Here is a 10,797-nt window from a genome sequence, read left to right on the forward strand (position 1 = left end):
GTAATTTGACAAAAAATAAGAATAAAGAAATAGTATTTAATTAATATAGATAAATATAAGAGAATTTATTGTGAAATAATTTTTTTTATAGGGAAGCAAAAAGTAATTTTTTTCCCCTAAATTTAGGGAAAATTGTTAGGTATTTACTGCTATTGTTCTAATATGACAAAAGTAAGAAAGTGAGAAAAAAAAAAAAAGTAAAGAAATAATATCTAATTGATATAGGGAAAATCAGGGAATCTATTGTGAAGTGTATTTTATTTATTTATTTATTTTAAAAATAATGCAAAAAGTAATTTTGTTTCATAAATTTTAAAAAAATGGTTAAGTATCTGCTGCTAATTCCATTTAGCCTCATCAAAATAGCTTTTTAACTATTTTGATGAGCCAATTTAATGAAAACACTAAAAAACCACTCTCAGCAGCCTTACCATTTTATTTTTAACTAAAAAGTTTTGATGAGTGGAATTACTTTTCACTCATCAACTCACTCACCAATTTTATTTATATTTTCTCTCTCACATGATCAGCATACTTCTTTCATTTTTTCTCTCATTTTCTTATCACATCTTCCATCTCTTTCGCACGATGATATCCTCATTTTATGGAATAGTGATGGTGAATAATTAAAATGGTGAGGCTGTTGAATTTTTTTAAAAAAAGTGACGGACCAGAATGGAGAAAAGTGATTTTTAGCTACTTTGGTGAGTAAAATTTGATGAGGCTACTAGGAATGCTCAGTAAACCAAAAGTTGTATCATAAATTCAAAGAAACAAAAATGGTTCCCTTAACATTATTTTGTTATAAACAAGCTTTCTATTTATTCTGACATTTATTTGAAAAAAAGAAGAAGAATAAATAAAGAGTATTTAATTGATATAGGGAAATAAAAGGGAATCCGTTGTGATTTTTTTTTTTTTTTTTTTATAGGGAAGCAACAAGTATTTTTTTTTTCCTTAAATTTAGGGAAAATAGTTGGGTATCTACTGTTATTGCTATAATATGACAAAAATAAGAAAGTGATAAAAAAACAAAAAAGAGTAAATAAATAATATTTAATTGATATAGGGAAAATAATGAAATATATTGTGAAATATATATATATATATATATATATATATATATATATATATATTATATTTTATAATGAAGCAAAAAGTAATTTTGTTTTCTAAATTTAAGAAAAATGGTTGAGTGTCTGTTGTTAATTACCTAAGGAAATCAAAAGTTGTACTATAAATTATTAACATTATTTTGTTATAAACAAGCTTTCTATTTATTCTGACATTTATTTGAAAAAAAATAAGAATAAAGAAAGAGTATTTAATTGATATAAGAAAATATAAGAGAATCTATTGTGAAATATTTTTTTTATAGGAAATCAAAAAGTATTTTTTTTTCTTCCCTAAATTAGGGAAAATGGTTGAATATCTACTGCTATTGCTCTAAAATGACAAAAATAAGAAAGTGAGAAAAAAAAAATAGTAAAAAAATAATATTTAATTGATATAGGGAAAATATTAGAATCTATTGTGAAATATATATATATATATATAATGAAGTAAAAAGTAATTTTGTTTCCTAAATTTAAGAAAAATTGTTGAGTATTTGCTGCTAATTTTCTAAGGAAATCAAAAGTTGTACCATAAATTCAGAGAAACAAAAGTGGTTGTCTTAACATTATTTTGTTATAAACAAGCTTTCTATTTCTTCTGACATTTATTTGAAACAATATTAAATAATTTTTATTTTTTCTTTTTCTCCTATGATTTAATTTAAAGAAGATTATATCTTTCTCATAACATTTAATTTAAAGAATATTTAAATAATATAAGAAAAAAATAAAAAAAAATACTATGAAGTTTATTTGAATATCAAGTATACTTAATTTCCTATATTTAAAAAGTAATCGTAAAAAATAAAAATAAAAATTGTTGTTAGTCTTGTTGTACCATGCAATAAGCCGCACTTCATAATCATCTTCAGTTGCTTTTAACGAAAAAGGAGCCGTTCTTTTATATACAAGAGTAGAAATATAATTTTATATAATGTGAAATTATAATTCTGCACAGGTTCCCTCCAGTTGAGAGCGATGCTAATGCGCTTATGCGCACTTCTCTTCAATTATGCTAGTGTTAATTTCCAACCAACGTGGGCAGGCCAGGCGGGCGGCGGCTGATTTACACTATACAATAATGACACAACACCAAAATACAATAGAGTGGAACCCACATATAGACTCCACTCCATTATGCCTTGGTGTTGTGTCATTGTTGTGCATTGTAAGTGTAAGGATCACTCCCCGCAGCTGATAGTTCGTCCAAAATTCTTGAGCCATGCCAGTTTGCATGAAAAGCCGCAAATTCCTGAAGCGCACGCTTCTAAAAATCATTTACAGCGGATTAATTCGTAGTACTTTTGATTAAACCAAGCAAACAAGCAAAAGAAGTGTTATAATCACCGTTTATTATTATTATTATTATTATTTTTTAAGTTAATTTTTAAATAATATGTAAATTATAAATGAGATTTATTATTTTAAAAAATTGTATCATCATTTGAAAACTAATTTCTTAAAAAATAAATATAGAAAGTATAACATTTTTCAATGAGCAATAATACTGACGCACAGAAATAAAGAGCATAGAGTTTAGAACCCTGTCTCCAGACTCCATCTATAACAAGTTGGGCGAATATTTTAAGAGAAAACAGTGATCGAGACTCACTCTTTGCTTGTTGATTCATCTTCTTTGACAGGCTTTCATGCCATTCATGGGGTTTGTTTGACTTCCAAATATAATTCCCCTTCAACTCAGACTCTATTCTACATCCAGTGCGTTTGAAAAATAGCAGATTAAAAAATGTGAAAAAAATAAAAACTACACGTTTTGAAACCGTGAGAAAAAATGCGCAATTTTAAAAGTTTTATATCGATCTTACCAAATTTAATTGTTTTTATATTATCTTACCAAATACTCTACTCACATATATTAAGGGTAAGTAGAGTATTTGAATTTTGTAAATAACCAATATTTTAATGATATAAAAAAAAAAGATAATATAAGTTATTATGGAACATATTTGGATAGGAAATCAAAAAGTAATTTTTTATTTTTTTAAAAAAATTTAATGAAAATAAAAAGAAAGCTGATGTCCTCAAGAGATAGTTCAATCGGTTGCGGACCACGTCTCATAAAGCGGAGGTCACTAGTCCGAATCCTCCCCCCACTCTTATGTGGACATGTAAAAAAAATTAAAAAAAAAAAAAAGGTTTTTGCTAGTGTTTTAAATTAACATATATTTTTATTGTTCCACACGATGATAGCGCTTCGCAGTTTTTCAGTGGGTTCAATTTTCAGTTTTCGTGGGTTTTTCTCTGATCCAGCTCTTGAATTTCTCTGATCTAGCGCTTCAATTTTCTGTGGGTTTTCTTCTATTTTTATGGTTTCCATTCACTTCGTTTTTTTGCTACATATATATTTCAATTGTTTTTCTTTCAAAGAATCCGTGTTTCACCTTTTTCCTTCATTCACCATGAAGGTCGGCTAGCCGGAGAGAAGAAGAACGGGAGAGAGACGGCCGGCAGAAGAGAGAGACGGCGCCAGTGGAAGAGAGGAATGGCCGGAAGAAAAGAACAGCCGACCGATTTTAGGGAAGAGAAAAATAGAAACAAAGTTGATTTTTTGTTTTGTTTTTATTTTTTTTAATGACGTGTCTTATTTTTAAGGCTTGGATCTCTTTAAATAGATCTCAACCATGAACCAACTCCTCTCCAATTATAATGGACCGGAAAGGATCCGAGTTCCATATATATATATATATATATATATGGTAAACACATAAAGGTTGTTGTTACTTTAACGTAATAGTAAAAATCACAACTGCCTTCATAATAATTTATCTTGAGTTTAATAACGTTAAAGAGGGTAGGACTAGTAGAGTCAGGATCGGAGCCACCTTTTGGGGTTCTCCCCCGAAAAAAAAAAATTAAAAAAAAATTAAAATTTTACCCCAAAATTTATTATTTTTTCTAATTTTAGCACCCTCAAATATTTTTTTTTTTTAATTTGGCCCCCCAACTTGGGGGGCTGGCTCCACCCCTGTATAAGAGTGAGAATATGTATTAACATTTGTTTACGGTAAACGAATCAACTGACCCACGTTCTACTTGCTTGTCGTCAACGTTGCAGCATATCTGGCATCCCTTAATTTTGTCGGCAAACCGCAGTTTGCGGTCGTTCAGAGTCAACGATCAAATCGTGCTTGGTTGGTGAGATAGAAACATGCCAATCATCTTCGGAAGATCCAGAAAATAACTTGATGCGATGTTAATCGACTGCTGGGAACGCTGAAAACACGTGCAGGCCAAACAATTGGCAGTTGGTCCTGTTAATAGTGGTAAAAGAACCACCAACGCCAACTGCCGGTCCACGACTGGGAAAATTATTGTGAGCAAAAAAATTTGGGAAGAAAGCCTTTTACTTTCTTTCTTTTTATTTTTATTTTTAAGAAATCATATTTAGCCTTTCTAACCTTTTTTCTCTTTTTTTTTGGGCAATATCCCATGTTTTAATTTTTGTTCAGATATAAATTCTTTTAAGGCACTAGCTATGAGTGGCTTCTTTATATTTTTCATAAATTTATGAAACTAAACTATTTTTTATTTTTTTTATTTAACTAAATTCTTTAATAACTTTCATTAACATTTGCATATACCATTATAAATATTCTTTCAAATATATAGTAGAGGAAATAGAATAAATAAAAATTCATTTTATATTAAAATAATGTTAATGAAAGCAAAAGTGTTATTCTATATTTATAGTAGCACTTTTGATTTTCTTGGTTTTCAGGGAAGTTGATGTTATTGCTCTTATAAATTGAATTGTACGAATTTCTCAAATATTGTCTTTATAAGTGTTATGTATTTTTTAAGCATGTGAGAAACTTTTTTTTTTTATTATTTTATTTATGTTATTAAAAAAAACACGTGAGAATCACATATTATTAAAAAAAATATGTGGTTCTCGCAATCAAATGGACACATGACACTTTTATAGACCTAAAATAATATGTGGAATTTTTCTACAACTTAGTTTATAAGAAATTTTTGTCATTTTTGCAATGTTTCCCCTTAATCTACCGTTAAGATTTCAATGTCTTTATTTTGTGACCTAAAATAACAAAAGTACTCTTCATTCGATAAAAAATTTAGAAAAATATAAGTCATTTTTTGTCTTATAGATGATATTTTAATCATTTTGGATCGTGAAATTGGGACAACCTAGGATCTGAAACCCAGCAATCCTGGCAGAAAATTGCGGAGAATCCCTGTCCAATATTGTAACCCTAATAGAAGATTGAATTAAACATTTGGGAGACTTTTAAAAATATTGGTAGTTAGAAGGGGTTAAATGTAGTTAACCATTTTTCTTCAAATTGAATTGGAATAGTTTTTTTTTTTTAATCGAATTGGAATAATTTCTTAAGTATGTTTAAAATATATGTAAGAATTATATACACTTTTTAAAGATAAATGTTACATGCCATTCTGCTGTATATGTGAATCCGACAAATCTAATGATTGATTTATAAAAAAAAATGTATGGAGATGTACAACGAATGAGCAACATAATTATTATTATTATTTTTTAAAAAAATAGATCAATTTCATTCATTAAAACCAATAGAGCCAAAATGCTCTACAGGACCATAGTCCAAGACTCTGAGATTACATTTTCCGGAAACCCGGAAAAAAATATAGCCAAACACCTACAATTCCTACATTACAATATCCAAATAGAATTTACAAATGATCAGCATGAGATTCCACAGTTTTCTGACCGAAAAAATTCTCCATTTTTTTTGCCAAAAATCTCTCTCCCACGAAGAAACCGTTGACGGTTTTTTGCCCTCAAATCAAATGTAAAAACTGGTTCGGAAATCCCGCCGACGCTCCACGAGCACGCACGGAGTAACCACCCTAATCTCGGATCGCTGATTTGTTCGATTTCCACCTCTAGCCGACACGCCATCCCACCATAGAAGGATTGCGATACTTACTTACCAAAAAAAAAAATAAAAAAAAATACCCAACCTCTGATCTATGAGCATCGGTCAGGCAGACCTCTCATTCACGACTAAAGTCGCGGCCACTTGAACAGAAACCACAAATCAGTCTTAGCCTCCAGAAACGATTTTCACCCAGGACTATGAAATCAATCGTTCCAGAACGGTATACAACGGAAAATAAACAACAAAAAGAGAAAAAAAAAAACCAAAAAAACCAAAAAAACACAAAACACAAAACAAATGCAGATAACACCTTTCTCAATCCCATAGCAGGAGGGGAATAAACACCTTCTCCTTTACGGATCCAAAACAAATGAGCAACATAATTATCTGTTGCATTTTTAAAAAAATAAAATAAAAATGCATGTGAAAATAAGGAAAATTTTGTTCAGTTTTCTGTCCAAAATATTCAATTTATACAAAGAACGAAGAAGTTAATATTTATCCAATAATACAACTTAAGGTAATCATTCATCAAAAGAGAACCATGAAAATCTGTCGACCGTAAAAATGACAATTAAATTATGATTTTTTTTAAAAAAAAAATCAAAACCAAAATCAAAACGAACCTCTTGAAAAGTGAAAAGTGGCCCATGACAAAAAAACATCAAAGCCCAACCATTAGCCAGGTGCGAAGGATTCTTGATCTTACGTGTAGGGACTCATAGTGGAATTTGGATACATCATAGCAAATAGTTTTTTTTTTTTTTTTTTTTTTTTTTTTAAAAAAAAAAAAAGAAGATATTTAGTAGTGGAATTCAGTTTTTTTTTTTTTTTCAGCGATGATTTATTTATTTTTCTCAGTGATGAATTTTAGGATCTCGTATATGTAGCTATAATTATTACAACAAAATTGACTTGTAGCAACCATAATAGCTGTTTAAAGTTTTTAAGGGAAATTACATTCACCCTTTCAATCTATTATCTATCTTTGTTACAATGTTTGTCTAATTTTTTAATTTGGTTAATTTACCCTACTAATCTATCATCTTGACGACAATATCTCATTTTTTGCTCTGTTTGTTTCGATGTAAAATATTTTTCGTCGTAAAATATTTTCAATGAAATTATTTTTCAAAAAATAATAATTTTCCTAAAAATAATTTTCAGTATTTAGTTCGCACGAAAAAAATCACAAACGACGAAAAATCATCGATAACAAGATTTTGTCGCTAGCCGGCAGGATTCTGGCAACTGGCCTGAATCCGACACAATACAATCAGATTTGAAGGTGGCCGGAATCTGGCTATTTGTACCGGCCGGTCGTACTGGTCAAATTCCTACCAATTTTGCTGGAATGTGGTCGTCGGATTCCGGCAGACCAGTGCCAGATTCCAGACTGTTTAATCCAGCGTTCAGATACCAAAATTCGGGACATTAAGTAGTAGATTCGGGCTACCAACAAATTCCAATGCCCGGCGGTGGTGAATTTCCATAAACGTGCTGCAAGAATGAAGAGTTTAAATTATGAAAACGATTTGCGGATTTTAAAATCGTAAATCTCTTTCTAAAAATTAGAGAGGCTTTTGCGGTCAAATTGAAAATGATTTCTGTTGTTCATTATTTTCTGTTGCACCAAATACCAAAAAATTCAAAAAATATTTTACCTCCAAACAAACAGAGCATTTGTATTCTACAAAGACACAAATACTCCTAATATATATATATATATATATATATATATATATATATATATATATATATATATATATATATATATATTTTTTTTTTTTAAAAAAAGACAAAACAAATTTATAATAATGATAATAATAATATCCAACGACGATGCATTGGGTTAGTTTTTTTTTTTCTTTTTTTTTCGCATTTTTTGGGGCAAAAAAATAGACGACGCAACTCCAATTGTAATTTGGTAAGGCACGTTAACAAAATTTAAATATTGAGAAAACATTACAAATTAAGTGGTATATCGGTGAGCATCGACAACGAATCAAAGTCGTTGCTAAAAGCACTTTTAACAACAACAACACTGAAAATTGTCGCTAAAAGTCTCGTTTTAGCAACGACAATTGTGGTCCCTAAAAAGTTCAAAACTCACTGTTGAAAACAACATACTGTTGCTAATTATGATAAATTAACGATTATTGCTAATTGCCACATTTAGCAATGAACACATGTCGCTGTTGATTGTCACATTCAGCAACGACGACATGCCGTAGTCAGTTGTATTTAATTATTATTTTTTAAATAAATAAATAAAATAGATAGACGTAGATAAAATTTAAAACATGTTAGAGAAAATATGCATATTTTCAATTTTTAATGAAATCGTTTCAGCTAATTTTTTGTTTTATTTTTTATTATAAATATATGCTCCGTTTGTTTCGACGTAAAATGATTTCCGTCGTAAAATAATTTTGACGAAATCATTTTCAGAAAAAATGATTTTCTCGAAAATATTTTTCGGTGTTTAGCTCGCACGAAAAAAATTACAAAATGCAAAAATTAGAGTTTGGCAAATGTCGCCGGAATCTGGCAACGTCTGGTAGCCGTTGTCGGATTCTGGCAAAAAAGTTTGAACGGATCCGGCCAAAATGCCCGGATTCCGGACGGAAACTTCTAGATCCAGCCCGATTAATGGCAGGACCCGGTCATATCCGGCTGGATTCAGATTTGGTTGGCTTGGCCGGCGTCTGGTGCCGGTGGCCGGATTCCGTCGCCGGCAGGATACCGACAACCGGATGTTGTCGGACTCCGACGCCGGTTGGATTCCAACGATTGACAATTGCTAAATTTTGATAATCAGATATCAAATGTGCGTGTAAGAACAAATAGTTTAATTTCGGAAACCGATTTACGGTTTTGTTTTCCGAAAATTAAAGAAGCTTTTATGGTCAAACTGAAAATGATTTTCGTTGACCATCATTTTCGCCCTTACCAAACACCGTAAAATGCCGAAATCATTTTACGCTGAAACAAACGGAGCAGTAGTGACAAATAATCTTCTAATTGTTCTTGTAGGAATTAACTTCAAAGCTGAATAAGTTTTTGCATCTCGGGAAGCATGTGACATTGTTTTTCTATTGTTATTTTTATGTAGAATCATGCATCATGCTGTTGATTTCATTGAATCTCATAAAGTTCATTAAGAATGTTGATGCCAAATTTGTTATGATGACTGGTTAACCATGGATTGGGTGACGTCGACTTTGAAATTTGTCTTTGTCTTTATCCCCGTTAATTACTTTACCATTCTTAGACCTGTCAGTCAGCCTTAAATTATTTATTAATTAATTATTTTCTTCTCTATTTTTTAACAGTGCTAGTAAGAATTTCCTTAACAAAGAAGTTCATAAACTCATGAATAATCCATCTATTTAAGTCATGGGCCCAAGTGGTAATTAGTGCCAATTCGATCAAAGTTAGTTAATAGCACGTTTAAGACCGATGAGTTTCAGGCTTTAGTGACTTAGAAACTAGTCAGAAGAAGGTCAGAATGGGTCAATCTTGATCATTTCCCCTAACTAGAAGGTCAAAAGGTTAATTTAAGAGTTTTTTTTTAAAATTTTTAAAATTTTTGAAGATTTTGAAAATAGGAAATTGAGAATTCACAAAGTGTTCTTCTAAGAGAAAATGATAAATAAATAAATAAATAAGGTTTTTAAAAACTTCAAAAAGTTTTAAATAATAGCATGTTTGCAAAAAAACATAATTTAAAAATTATAAATAATGTGATACGTACCATACAAGATAAGGACAAAACTAAAATTTCTTATAAGGAGGGACTGAAGTGTTAAAACTATTAATGAGAGATCAAGTCAATTTTTAAGTCGAATATTTATATTCAAAGCCTGGGGAGGAGGTCATAGCCCCGTGAACTTGTTTAGTTCCATCATTTTTTTATTTTTTTATTTTTTTTTATTTTTTATTTTTGAACAAAATAGCTGGAGCTACCATGTATTAATCTGAAAAAATTGACTTGGGTATTGCATATAAATAAACAAATATTACAATAATAGATGTTTGAGCCACTCTTTAACAATAAAGTACCCTTAACAAAAAAAAAAAATGCTGATTTAGCTAACAAGTCATAAAAAGTTTAGTAAAATCTACAAATTTAACAAACAGACTTTCAAAATCTACTATAAAAAAGACAAAAAAAAAAAAAAAAACTATAGAAAGCACCCAATACAAGCTGACTTTGAAAGAGAAACTACGCGTGTCTTGCAGGAACCGGCTGAAAAATATAGATCTGACCTCAAAAGTAGACGTAGAAGAAAAAAACTTATCCAAACTTTCGCCGGCGACGGAGATGCCTCTTCCCTACGAGACTTCTTGTGTTAGCCTTCCTACCTGAAGAAACAAAAAACAAGAAAAAAACACAAAGCTCCGTAGCCCTAGAATGACTATGAAACCCAAAGCTCCAGAGCCCTATAAGAACTAGGAGAATAAAAGCTCCATAGCCTTAAAAGAATTAGAAGAACAAAAACTTCGTAACCCTAAAAGAATTAGAAGAATAAAAGTTTCATTGGATAAAGCTATATAGTATATTATTCCCCAATTTTTAGGGGAGGTTTGAAGTTCGACAAGTTATATATAAATTTTAATGGAATTAAGTGCCTTGACTTCCATTGCTGCATGCCATTAAGAAAAAAAAGAAAAAAAAAGTCAACATATTATTATTTTTTGACTTTAAAATATAGATATAAGTAACCAATCTCTAAATTAATAGTTACAATATCAAAAGTGATTTTTTTTTTTTTGTT

The sequence above is a fragment of the Alnus glutinosa genome, chromosome 7 (assembly GCF_958979055.1).
Source record: "Alnus glutinosa chromosome 7, dhAlnGlut1.1, whole genome shotgun sequence".
Taxonomy (NCBI): domain Eukaryota; kingdom Viridiplantae; phylum Streptophyta; class Magnoliopsida; order Fagales; family Betulaceae; genus Alnus; species Alnus glutinosa.